The 8888-nt window shown below is 48.0% G+C and overlaps 1 pseudogene across 1 annotated transcript; it reads left to right on the forward strand.

The window, feature by feature from the left end:
- The first annotated feature begins 727 nt into the window (after positions 1-727).
- On the forward strand, positions 728-5171 carry LOC308614029 (stress-induced-phosphoprotein 1-like; annotated as a pseudogene). The gene is made up of 3 exons: positions 728-782; positions 3985-4028; positions 4101-5171. The product of its transcript is annotated as a stress-induced-phosphoprotein 1-like (transcript).
- Positions 5172-8888: the final 3717 nt, after the last annotated feature.

Genomic DNA, 8888 nt, shown 5'->3' on the forward strand with positions numbered 1-8888 from the left:
TGTCTAGGATCAGGGCTTAGGTTATGCACAAGGATGGGGCTCAGTCTATGACAGGGCTGGTACTGGAATTTGCACTTGAGCTGGGCTAGACCTGGGGTCTCGCTGCTCTTCCCCTGAGCTCCAACAGCATGGCCATCCCAACACCTGAAATAAACTGTTCCTCGTACCTGAAATAAATTGAGTGGGAATTCTAGCTTGAGATCAAGGATTTCAATACAAGAACTTTTAGAAGATTCACAGCTTCTGGGGCAGGATGGGGATCTGGCACCAAGGGCTGGGTAGTATTTCTCTTCCTGTGGAGCAGCTCAAGCCCCTCAACCAGGTCCTTCCCTGGCACTGCAGCGGGTGCCAGTGCCTCCCTCCTCCTCCTGAGCTCCACAGCCCTGAGAGGACCACAGTCTAGCGCGATTATAGTCTGACTGTCCTGTGTAAGAGCTCTGCACCGCCCCCATGCCCCATTCCTAACACAGCAGAGTACAGAGGGGAACCCTCTCTCTCTGTGATCATGGGGGGCAGTGGCTTCCTGGGGCAGGAGGAGGGTCTGCACTAGGGGTCATCCTGTGACCCTAGTCCAGCACCAGAAGAGAGGGTGTGTGGAGACCCAAAGAGTCCTGGAGAACATGACAGCAGAGGGCAAGGTGGGACCCCAAAGGGAGGAACAAGACAGGTGGTCCCAGGGCTGACCAGGCAGACATTTGCCTAGACACACCAGCCGTGGGGCTGGCAGATGCTCAGCTTTGCCTATGTACCTTCTGGAGGTAAAGGCCTCTCCAGCTTCGAAGGTGGGCCTCCCCTTCCTGGCTCTCTCTTCCGGGCTCCCAGCCCTCTGGTGGAGGAGTTGGGGTGGGGCGAGGAATCAGCTTACATTCCTCGTGTGCCCCTTGTCATGTGCCTGCCCAATCCAGACCTTAATTCCCCATCTGTTACCTTTGCTCCTCAGAGAAGTGTTGCTATGATGGCCCAAGGGCTCCAGCCGCTTGACCAGGACAGAATAGGGGGCTCACAGGAGGAACAGGGAGAAGAACATGGGGGAGCCTGGGACCCTCTGCATCCTCTGCTGAATTCTTCATTCTCCACAGCCATTGGAGGCCTCTGGACAGCCTGCCTGGCTGACCTTAGTCCTGGCCCACTCCCCAGCCCAGCTCCAGCCCTCTCCCCTCGATCCACCCCTGCCACGACTGCTGAGGTGGCCATGTGCTGGCTGAGGAGGGACAGGAGAGGCGGTATAAGAGAGGAAACAGCACCTTCCTCCCTCAGTGTGCTTCCAGGGAGGGTGTTCTGGGCCAAGAGAATAGCCTTAGCAAAGTTCTACAGGTGAGTCAGCTCATGCATGGGAGGGAGCCACATTCCAGAGCCCCCAGTTCCCTAGCTCAGGGGCCCAGTCAAGGCTCCCCCAGAGTTGGGGAAGGGTCTCCAGTTCTCCAGTTACAGCCCTGCCCACTGCTGCATCACCCAGGTATCCACGATGTCAACCCACCTCTGTCAAGCACATCGACGGGGTGAGAATCACTCTGTGAGCCCCTGTCAGGGGCAAGGACAAATAGATGTCCCTGCTGAATCAGACGAACTGACTTCTTCCCTGCCTCTCCCCTGTCCACCTTTGCCTCACCTGCTGTCTGTCCTTCCTCCCCGGGAATAATGGTGCCCAAGTAGGAAACCTGGCCCCAGACCTGCCCTTTATCTCCAAAGGTGCGTCCTCTAAGGTCAGGGGTCTGACACCTAGAGCCATTTTTCCTGGGTTTTTCTGCCCAGACCGGCATCTGTCCTGCTGGAACCTCTGGCTGGATACCCCCCCTTACCAAGTCAGGCTGTGTATGGCGTTGAATGATGAAAAAAAGGAAAATCATGGTTCTCATACAGATAAAAAATGAACAAATGTTAAAGATTGTGTTTAACTTAGTATTAATGAGGGAACCAGGCAGATGTTACAACCAGTTCAAAGGAGAATTCAAAGAAGCCTTAATTTATATGGAATAAAGGAATGTTTAAATAAATTTAGAAATACATGTAAAACTGGCTTTTTCTATTGGTAGGGGGAGGGTCTAAATCTCCAGTGAACAATCTATTTGCATGATTATAAACAATTATTTTGCACTGTTATCAGTCATCCACAAGGTACAGGTTGTAAAAAAAAGAGATGCTTGTTTAAAAATATAGAGAGAGAGCATCAGAAGAATGTGTTCTAATCAAAACAATGCATAGTTTTCCATTGGAAACATCCAGTAATTTTTTTTTAATTCAAAATTTCCTTACAGTGATCAGACCCTCTGAGCTGTGAAGCAGAGGAAATGGAACTTAGTAAGTACTGGAGATGTCAGGGAAGGCTTCCTGGAGGAGAGGGAGAGGACAGGATAGGAAAGGGGAGGGCACTAGCAGAGACCACTAGTTGTCCCTGAATATTCCTCCTCCCGTTCTTCATTACTAATACTATCCCTTATTTTTTTAAATTTATTTTTTGGCCGTGCTGTGCAGCATGTGGCATCTTAGTTTCTCAGTTCCCCCACCAGGGATCGAACCCGTGCCCCCTGCATTGGGAGCATGGAGTCTCAACCACTGGACCACCAGGGAAGTCCCCACTATCCCTTATTCTTAGCTGGGCATGGGGTGGTCCAGAATAAAGACTATATTTCCTAGCCTCCCTTGTAGTGGGTGTGACAATGTGACCCCATTCTGGCCAATAGGATGAGTGCCATGAGGGATGTAGGGTAAGTGTCCCCAAAAGGAAAAGGTGTTACTCTTTGTCCTTCTCCTTCTTGCTGACTGAAATGTGAAACTCAAGCTCTTGGACCATGAAGTAGAGGCTGTGAGTGGAAGATGGTGGAGCAAAAAAGGAAGGTCCTAGACATCCTTGTAAATTCACCTGACTGACCGTGGACTACCCACCTCCAAACTTGTTTGGTGTGAGAGAGAAATAAATGTCTGTCTTATTCAAACCACTGTTATTTGGGGTTTTCTGGTTTTTTTTTTTTTACTGCCCTAGCCCTGACTTTACACCTGTGTTGGGTAGAAACTTTGCATGGCCTCCCTTCTCTGACTCAGCAGCCCCCAACTCAGCCAACATGAGCGGGGCTCCCTTCATGGGGGCAGTGGACAGTCTTTGGGGGCATGCATTTCTTTCAGGCAGCCCAGTCTTTTAGGCGCTCTTAGCCCTTCATGATTTTCCTCTCTTCACCCTTCTCCATGTCTCCCCAGCAAGCACCCTCCACTTGGGCTAAGTGGGAACCCTCATCCTTTCCAGGTTCATTTCCAACTCCATGCTTTTGCTCCTGTCTCAAGAAGGAGTAGGCAGTGTGAACTGCCCATTGACCAAGGAAGAAATTGGAAAAGCAGTGCAATTTTTACCTTTAATAAAAACTCTGGTTGCAGAGAAACAAAAATCTGCTTGAAGCTGTCAGAGGGTCAACACAATAGTGAAGAATTCCTAGAGCAAGATACAGGAGGAGACAAAAATTCAGAGAGGGAGGCTCAGCATTTGGAGCTGTTTTCCCATGGCAGGCAGCGGGGGCGGGGCGGTGTTGCCAATCCTAAAAAGGCAGCTGGGAAGCTGAGCAGTACTTTGAACAGCTTCTAGATTACTACAGAGACAAAAGTAGGAGCCCAGGGCCTGCCAAAGTTTGGGGAAGGGTGTGTGAATGGCTCTTATAAATCCACAGACCACTGGTTTGAGACCCTCAAAGGCTGTACCTTGGGAGTAAGGGTGATCTGGAAGCCAGACCTCACGTAGACTGCAGCCCAGCTTTGAGTCTCAATCCCTAAAATTGGATTAAAATGATCTTTAATTTCCAGTGAGTTCAGGCACCAGGACAGGAAAACAAAATTGTCTCTGCAGGGAGATAACATTGTGTTAATCCTCAAAACATGCTACAAACTAATTTTTTTTTTTTTTTAATATTTGGCACACAACTAAGGCAGCCAAGCACAGGAGGAGACCAGACAATTGAACCAAGAGCTAGCAGAAACAACAGACAATAGAAACACTCTCAGAGGATGGTTGCAAAACTCTTGCCTTCAAGCCTGACTGGGGCAAGGGCTATTCATGAAAAGCAGAAGCTCTTGAGTCCTTAAACCCATTTGAAGAAGCCAAGTGAACCTATGAGGAGGGTTTAAAACACAAAGCAAACAATCCTCAGCTCAAAGAGGGTTTACAGAGTATGGAGGCCTGGCTGGCAGAGAGGAAATTCATGAACCCTTTCAACATGTCCAGTCTGTACCAGAAGTTGGAGTGTGATCCCAGGACAATACCTCCACCACCACTTCCTCCCAAAAAGGAGACCAAGCCAGAGCCAATGGAAAAAGATCTTCAGGAGAGTAAGAAGCAGGCACTGAAAGGAAAAGAATTGGGGAATGATGCTTGTAAGAAGAAAGATTCTGATGCAACCTTGAAGCTCTATGACAGAGCCACAGGCCTGGACCACACCAACATTACTTTCGTGACCAACCAAGCAGCCATGTACATTGAAAAGGGCAACTACAGTGAATTCCGGGAGCTTTTTGAGAAGGCCATTGAAGTTGGCCAAGAAGACTACTGACAGACTACCAGAGCTTATGCTCAAATTGGCAACGCCTATTTCAAAGAAGAAAAGTACAAGGATGCCATCCATTTCTACAACAAGTCTCTGGCAGAGCACTGAACCCCAGATGTGCTCAAGAAATGCCAACAGGAAGAGAAAATCCTGCAGGAGCAAGAGTGACTGGCCTACATAAACCCTGAGTGGGCTTTAGAGGAGAAGAACAAAGGCAATGCATGTTTTCAGAAAAGGGACTATCCCCAGGCCAGGAAGCATTAAACGGAAGCCATCAAACAGAACTCAAAAGATGCTAAATTGTACAGCAATCAAGCTTCCTGCTTGATTTCAGATGGCACTCAAGGACTGTGCGTAATGTATCTGGCTAGAGCCAACATTCATCAAGGGTTATACATGGAAAGCAGCTGCCCTAGAAGTGACGAAAGACTACCCAAAGGCCACAACTGTCTACCAGAAGGCACCAGACCTGGACTCCAACTGTAAAGGAAGCAGCAGATGGTTACCAATGCTACCTCATGGCCCAGTACAACCAACACGACAGCCTGAAGATGTGAAGTGATGGGCCGTGGCTGCCTTGAGGTGCAGCAGATAATGAGTGACCCGGCCATGCAGCTCATCCTGGAACAGGTGCAGAAGTACCCCTAGGAATATAAATTGGTACAGCCACTATGGAAAACAGCATGGAGGTTCCTCAAAAAACAAAAAAAAGAGTTGCCATATAATCCAGCAATCCAACTCCTGGGCATACATCCAGACAAAACTATAATTTGAAAAACATGCACCCCTATGTTCATAGAAGAACTATTTACAATAGCCAAGACATGGAAACAACCTAAATGTCCATCAACAGATGAATGGATAAAGAAGATGTGGTACATATACACAATGGAATATTACTCAGCCATCAAAATAGCAAAAGGATGCCATTTGCAGCAACATGGATGGGTCTAGAGATTATCATACTAAGCGAAGTAAGTCAGAAAGAGAAAGACAAATACCATACAATATCACTTATATGTGGAATCTAAAATACGATACAAATCAACATATCTACGAAACAAAACCAAACTCACAGATATAAATAACAGACTTGTGGTTGCTGAAGTGGGGTGGGTAGGAGAAGGAAGGATTGGGAGTTTGGGATTAGCAGAGGCAAACTATTATATACAGGATGGATAAACAACAAGGTCCTACTATATAGCACAGGGAACTATATTCAATATCCTGTGACAAACCATAATGGAAAAGAATATGAAAAAACCATAATGGAAAAGAAATATCCTGTGACAAAGGACCTGGGCCCCTTTGCTGCAGTGCTGCAGTGCTTGCACCTGGACACACATCTCCTTGAGCAACAAAATACAAAGGAAGTATCAATATAAGGGACTAAAACTAACTGCGTGCATGCACAGTTGGGGCAAATTCTGGACAACGAGATACAAAGAGACCAAAAAGCCCAACTGCCACTTCTGAAGAGCTGAAAGCAAAAGCAGGGGACTGCACATGCCCCCTGCACACACCACCACCAAAGCAATGGGCAAATCTCCTAAGCCACCGCTCTGGCCCGACCCCTGGTCACACCCCTACCCTCACCCCATATTAGGAACCTGCTCGCCCCACCTCAGAGAGTGAGCAAGCAAGGGAACCTGTTGTTTGTTCTCACTCCCCCGTGCTGCGGCAGGAGCCCCAATAAAGCCTTGCCTGAATTTCTTGTCTGGCCTCTGATCAATTTCTATTGATTAAGGAGGCCAAGAACTCTGATCGGTAACATACTTTGTGGGCCAAGAACCCTGATCAGTAACATACTTTGTGGTGACACAACGAAGGGACTATTGTCCCCTTCCCAGGAGAGGATCTGGGCACCTCTGGGACCACTGAACGCAGCTACCCTGTGGTGACAAGCAGCCTCCTGAACCTCTTGTTTCAGAGTCACCACGTTTGGTAAGCCTGCCTTCTTGGCCCCTGAGGGCCTCAGTACCCTCATTCAGGCAACGTTTTCCCCCTCGCCTTGTTCTTTTTCCCTCACCACGTTCTCTTTCCCCTTTGTCCCTTTCCCTCTCCTGAAACCTCTCTACTTCTCTCTCTGTCCTCTTTTACTTCTGTCCTATCCTTCCAAGAGAGTGGATATCAGGCAGCTACAGCATCACTCCTCTCAGCTCGTGAGACCTGCTCCCTCTGGCTGGCAATGGCTCACCTTGACAGGGGACAAGCAGAGGTGGGAGAGGCTCACCTCACACCTTGGTCCAGTGGGCTATCCCTGACTGGAGATTTGTGAGTGATAGAGCTTCAAACCTCATATCATATAGCACCTGGAAGTCTGATCGTCCCAATATTCTTGCCTTTATTTTCCTGCCTCCAATAGTAGTCCTGTTGGGAACGGGCTGAAGCAGCAGATTTCTATATACTGGTGTACACGTGGGTGAGAGTCCCACCTGTGGATTGGGAACCCACAGATGACGTATAATTGGCTGGTTTCCAGGCTTGATCACCCGGTGGGCAGTGGACGGGGTGCTCCCTCCTTCACTGGCCCTTTCTGGAAGCGCACAGATTGTTGCCTGAATAGACACCGACAGGGGGCAGGTTGAAATAGCAATCTCTTTCTGTCTCTTTCTCTTTTTCAGTCTTTTCTGTCCCTCCTCCCTTTACCTCTCCTTTGGTCCTCACCCTTATGCTTCCATCCCCCTTCATCCTGAAGACTCCTTGTTTGTATCTATAAGTTTCTGTCATTGGTACATGTGTTTTTTTTGGCTGCATTGGGTCTTTGTTGCTGTGTGCGGGCTTTCTCTAGTTGCGGCAAGCGGGGGCTACTCTTCGTTGCCGTGCACGGGCTTCTCATTGCAGTGGCTTCTCTTGTTGCGGAGCTCGGGCTCTAGGCGCGCAGGCTTCAGTAGTTGTGGCACACAGGCTCCGTAGTTGTGGCTCACGGGCTCTAGAGCGCATGCTTCAGTAGTTGTGGCACACGGGCTCAGTAGTTGTGGCTCGCGGGCTCTAGAGTGCAGGCTCAGTAGTTGTGGTGCACGGGCTTAGTTGCCCCGCGGCATGTGGGATTCTCCTGGACCAGGACTCAAACCCATGTCCTCTGCATTGGCAGGCGGATTCCTAACCACTGCGCCACCAGGGAAGCCCCCTGGTACATGTTTTTGAAAGGACCTTTGTTTTATGTAGTTTTGTCTGTCTAACTGCTCGTGCAAGTCTTTGCCAACATTGTGAGCATGGTGGAGCATTTACGCCTTGAAATGAAAATGCAGCCCACATAAACTGAGACTCCAGCCTTGGGTTACTTAGTGAGATTTTTTGTTTTTTTAATTAATTAATTTATTTGTTTGTGCTGGGTCTTAGTTGTGGCAGGCGGGTTCCTAAGTTATGGCGTGAGAACTCTTAATTGCGGCATGCATGTGGGATCTGGTTCCCTGACCAAGGATCGAACCCGGGTCCCCTGCCTTGGGAGCACGGAGTCTTATCCACTGCGCCACCAGGGAAGTCCTACTTAGTGAGATTTTAAAGAGCAAAAAAGAAGAGAGGAGCTTGCCTCTCTCTCCTCTGCCTTTGTAATGTAACTCTGCCTGGGCTCTCAGGAACCACCTGATTCATCTGTAGTCCCCCAGACTGAGGGGGAAAAAAAAAAAAGAGGGTTTTTAAATTCAAGCGGGAAAACTCTGAGATCTCTGGTTCTGTCTTTATGTAAAAACTAATTTGTAAATAAGCTGTATTTAATTAACTTAAAGAAAATTGAGTACTTATATACATTCTCAGAAATTTAAAAGAAAACTCACCAGAATATATTTCAGGTTCATGTGATCTGGGACATATTCAATATTGAATTAATATCTGATATTAGAGCTAGCTTAAGCTTATGGGTTTAATTAATACAGACCTGTCTTTAGAGTCATCAACATTATTTATTTATTTATTTATTGCTGCATTGGGTCTTTGTTGTTGCCTGCGGGCTTTCTCTAGTTGCGGCGAGCGGGGGCTGTTCATCATTGCAGTGGCTTCTCTTGTTGCGGAGCACAGGCTCTTGGCGCGCAGGCTTCAGTAGTTGTGGCTCGTGGGCTCTAGAGTGCAAGCTCAGTAGTTGTGGTGCACGGGCTTAGTTGCTCCGCGGCATGCGGGATCTTCCAGACCAGGGCTGGAACCCGTGTCCCTTGCACTGGCAGGCGGATTCTTAACCACTGGGCCAGCAGGGAAGTCCCAGGAGTCCCAGTATGTAGGGTTACTGAAAGTTAATAAATGCATATTGTTTCTGTTATGAAATTTGTCAACAGGGAAAATAATCTCATATGATTAAATTTTTAAGTAACAGTAACTGAGATAACAGCTTTTTGGTAAACTCTATAGGAATAATTATGTTTTGGAAATGTC

The sequence above is a fragment of the Mesoplodon bidens genome (genome assembly GCF_964165515.1).
Source record: "Mesoplodon bidens genome assembly, chromosome: 3".
NCBI lineage: Eukaryota > Metazoa > Chordata > Mammalia > Artiodactyla > Ziphiidae > Mesoplodon > Mesoplodon bidens.